The sequence below is a fragment of the Monopterus albus genome, unplaced genomic scaffold (assembly GCF_001952655.1).
Source record: "Monopterus albus unplaced genomic scaffold, M_albus_1.0 scaffold87.1, whole genome shotgun sequence".
Lineage (NCBI taxonomy): Eukaryota > Metazoa > Chordata > Actinopteri > Synbranchiformes > Synbranchidae > Monopterus > Monopterus albus.
In genome coordinates, this window is record NW_018127967.1 from 1,766,718 (window position 1) to 1,771,196 (window position 4,479).

The window sequence follows — 4,479 nt, forward strand, 5'->3', positions numbered from 1 at the left end:
GGATTGTTTTCATGGTGAGAGAAATAAGAAGTCAGATTCCATATTTAATTGGTAGGTGGTCGACTTCTGTGATATTACTGAGCAAACACAGCGATGGAGATGGAGGATTCTACAGCACAAGATAGTGGAGTTTCTCTATCACCGCTGCCCAGAGGGGGTGAGCTGGTTACCAGGCCCATATGGCATGGATGTAATCATCAGTATTACCCAAGGTGCACTGTGAACAGGTGTCAGTGTCTGTTAAACCCATTTTAAACAGCTTACCTTGGGTAATGTGAGTCCCGTGAATGGTCTTGCGCTGCTTAAGCTGTACATTTGTACTGTTGGTCATAGAGAAGATATTATTAACGCTTTCCCTCCAGAAGTAAGGGTTGAATAGCAATCTAAATTATTTTCCTCTTTAGTCACTGGGAGCATTGTTGTTGCACCTGTGTTTTAAAGTTACTCCCCAACTTTGTACTTCTGGACTAATGTTTGAATGACATGAACTGGTTACTTTGAAACAGGTGATGAAGGTGAGTGATTCCTTTGGTTGTGTCAAACTGGGGTGTATAGTATCTATATGATGTTAGTGATGATTTATTTAGTGAGTTTGTTCACCTTCCACAAGGCTGTTGAAGAGACTGTGATATTTTTACAATAAGTCATTTTCTTGACTAAGTAGGAAGGTCTGCAAATGAAATGTTTTTGCACTGATTTAGTTCTAAATCTGTCTATGGGTTGTTGTAGCTATCCTGAATCCATTTCATTAAATATTGTAGTTGAAATGCTAAGCAATACAGGAAGTCTGGCACTTCTAGGCCACCTTTTGTAGTGTTGTCAGGGAGATTTTGGGTTTCTTGTTTTTCCAGTATAAGTGTGAAGTTAATGAATCAGGGCGCTCTTGAAAAAAGGCTGTTAACCTCAGTGGGACTCCTTTGGTTAAATTTAAAAAAAACTACATTGTTTTAAAAAGGGATTTAAACCATTTGTCTGGTGGTGCTGTGAGAAGTATTGAAAACAGAGTGGGAGGTTGGACCAGCATTAGAAATAATTTTCTTTTTTAACAGCGGGATATAATTGAGAATAAAAAGCTCTAACAGTCTGGGGGAAATATTGATACCTAAATATTTAATGTTGCCAATGTGGAGTGGGAGGGAGGAGTCCTGAGCTGCAGAGTACCCAGGCGTCCTCAGAGAGTGGTGGTCTGGTTGATTTATTCCAGGTTAATGTGTAATTTGAGCTCCTGGAGAATGTATTAATAATGGTGAAAGTTTCTTAAAGTGACTTGTAGGGTCCCTGTAAATATAATGAAAATCATCTGCATAAAGAACAATTCTGTATTGTGAATTGGTCACATATTCCTTTGGTGTATACAGTAGTTGTGTTGCTGTTACAAGTGGTTCAATGAAAGTGGCAAATAAATAAAGAGAGCATGGGCTTCCTTGTCTGGTTCCCCTGTGAAGTGCAAAACCTTGACCCCATTTTTGCCTTTTGTGACCCTGACCATTTTCTTGGCATATAAGATAAGTCATGTAATTCAGGAGGCTGAAGAGTCATCGTTAAATACTCTGCTATGAAAAATACATGCCTTAACAGTATATCCACAAAAGTGCCATAAACATCTGAAAAGCGCTTGAAAACATGATTGGTCTGTGAATTCAATATCTACTACTATTCTAATATATGCAAATGAGCTCAGGCATTGGGCACTGCCCACCACTGCAGAAGAGAACACTACAAAGACTCAGTATGAATTAGCCTTGAACTGCATAACATATTTGAGGATGTCAAATCCTACATCCCTAAAATGCACATGGGTCAACTCATCAGGGACAAATCAATGTTCAAGATTAGATTATCGGCTTATATCGTGGGTAATATGTAAGATTTTAAAATATGAGATTTCAGTAGCACCACTGATTACTCAGTCTCTATTAATAGCTGAGCAACCACAACAATCGAAAATAACTGGAAATTCAATAATATCTTTTTACTAAATGACAGATTTTTTTAAAGCCCTTTGTATTAATGAGATAGTATGATTAGGTATGTATGGCCTCCTGTTCTTTCTTGGTTGTTTGAGAAGTTACATGCAAAACACCTTCCAGGCAGTTATCTGTTCAACTATGTAAATCAGATTCAGGCAGAATTTGCGCAGCTTGTCACGTAAGGACCCCGTTTCTCTGAAGACTGTGTTTGGGACACATGCGGCTTATGTTTGGATCCAGAATGACATTTGTATATCAGATCATTTGTATGTTTTCTCTGCTGAACTAATGGCAGTTTTATGGGCTCTGTGGTGGACTGAACTTATTAACCCCATGCCCCCCAAAGTGTTAGCTGCTCTGGTTCTGTGGCTGGCTCACTGGCTCTGAGAGATGGGACAGCTGGGCCCCACCATGACCATGTAGGTTACTGGTGGGTACCAGGGCACAGAGGGGTTGAGGAAAATGAAATTGCTGACAGAATTATAAAATAATCTCTTTCAAGTCAAACTATTGTTCTGAATGCTCGGAAAACCAGACTGAAGAAAACAGTAGGCTCTCTCTGGCAGAAAAAGTGGTAGAAGAAGTAGACACTATTTTGCTATTAAAACATCTATTAAAATGGAAAAAAAAACTCATGGGTGCTCTTACAGGAAGGATAAAGTGCTTGTACCCAGGCTGGGACTTGGACACTGTGGTTTAGCCAGCTGTTTGAAAATCTCAGGTTAACGTCCAGTTGGTCTTTGTCAGGGTTGTAGTATAAAGACAGTTCAGCGTGTCATATTTTTAAAATAATATTAACAGAAGAGAAAGACAGCAGATATTCAGAGAGTTAACAGATATAGGACTTTTACATTTTTCTTTCAAGTCTTTTTTGCCATAAAATAAGTTCTAACTTCTTACGGTTGCATTCTTCAAGTATTTGTGCTTCGCTGGCCTGTGAAAGAAATTTGATGAAGATGTTAACTCTGTCTGGAAGCGGAAACTGAATTTTGCTACTTTCCCCCTCTCCTGTGGAGGGCAGCATTGCATCTCGCGGTGTAAACAGCCTGCCGGAAATCTGTTAGAAGAAGGAGGAGGCGTGGCGGCGATGCAGTGCTGTGTCCCTCTACTGGCGTCAAATGACCATTGCACTCATAGACATAATATACATAGACGCCGCGTTGAGCCTTGAATCAGACGTCACCGTAGGCGCCATATTGGAAGTGGCAAAAAGTAAGATGCCTAAATCATGTACTGCTTGGGGTTGTTCTAAACGTTCGACAGCAGAAACCAGAGCCCATGGGATTAGCTTTCACAAGTAAGGCTTAACTATTTATTTTATTGTATTTGGTCATTATAACATTATTTTGAGAACGGAATGTGCTTACTTTGTGGATAATACTGTGAAGTCCCGCGGTGAATCCAGCGTCCAAACAAGCAAGGCAGTCTTTTTTAGCTATGTCTCCCGTCCTGTAATTACTCTGATTAGTGTTAGTTATCTTACTTATCCACGTGTTTTCATACTGTGTAGGTTTCCCAAAGATAAAGGGCTGTGAAAGCAATGGGAAACAGCTCTCAGAAGGGAAAGGTTTTCTGCTACAGTAGCTCGTGAACTGTGCTCTGCAGTGAGCATTTCAGACAGGAGGACTTCGACAGGACAGGTCAGACAGTTAGGATCAGAAATGGAGTTATTCCTTCTGTCTTCTGTTTCCCAGCTCATCTCCAAAAGGTAAGGTGTACTAGGCTGTAAGGATTAGAGAAGTCAGTGCCACACATGCTGAAAATGTTTTTTCCTGTCTGAATGTGAAGGAATATGAAGGCTGTATTTTGTATTACACTGAGATATCATCTCAATATTTGATCCTTCACTTTAGCCTGTGGTTACCAGGCCATCTCAAACATCAATGAAGGCTCCACAGAGCCTGACGATGGAGTATTCAGTGGACTCTTCTGTTCAACAGTTCAATGTTGTGAGTATTAATTTCTAGCTATAACTCAAACAGCTGTGAGCATCATGACGCTGGTTATATTCAAACCCATTCAGTTCCTCCACCTCCCAAACTCTTGTCACTCTTTCAGACAGACTCATGTTCACAGTTTTGTGCATACATTGAAACATGTTTATTATGATTCTATTAATGAGGACGTTTGCTTTTTAAGATAATTGACAGGCTCTTCGACATGATGAACAGCTGCAATCCCCATGCCAAAGGGTTTAAAGCTCCCTTGGGTTCTTTGAATTGGGCACAAAGTGCAGAGTTCTTGTTGAGAGGCAGGGACTACTTGAGTTTGGTGATGAAAGATGGCATACTGCTTCATCGATCAAAGAGGTTTTAGGAAATAGTCAAGCTTTTGTTTTTATGAAGAGTTCGTAAATTTATGACATGAAGTTCATATGATGTTCTGTTCTAGGCAGGCGAGGCAATATGATAAAACCAAAATGTATTTTTTTTTTGAGCAAGTACCACTATAGACGGAATTTTGGGATGGCTTGATGCTTTTTCACTATATTAATATTAGGGACATATTG

General features: G+C 39.8%; 1 long non-coding RNA gene across 1 annotated transcript; it reads left to right on the top strand.

The window, feature by feature from the left end:
• The first annotated feature begins 3,133 nt into the window (after window positions 1-3,133).
• LOC109964353 (uncharacterized) lies at window positions 3,134-4,386 on the top strand. The gene is made up of 3 exons (XR_002275497.1): window positions 3,134-3,267; window positions 3,481-3,678; window positions 3,824-4,386. It is a non-coding gene; the product is annotated as an uncharacterized LOC109964353 (long non-coding RNA).
• The last annotated feature ends 93 nt before the right edge of the window (window positions 4,387-4,479 follow it).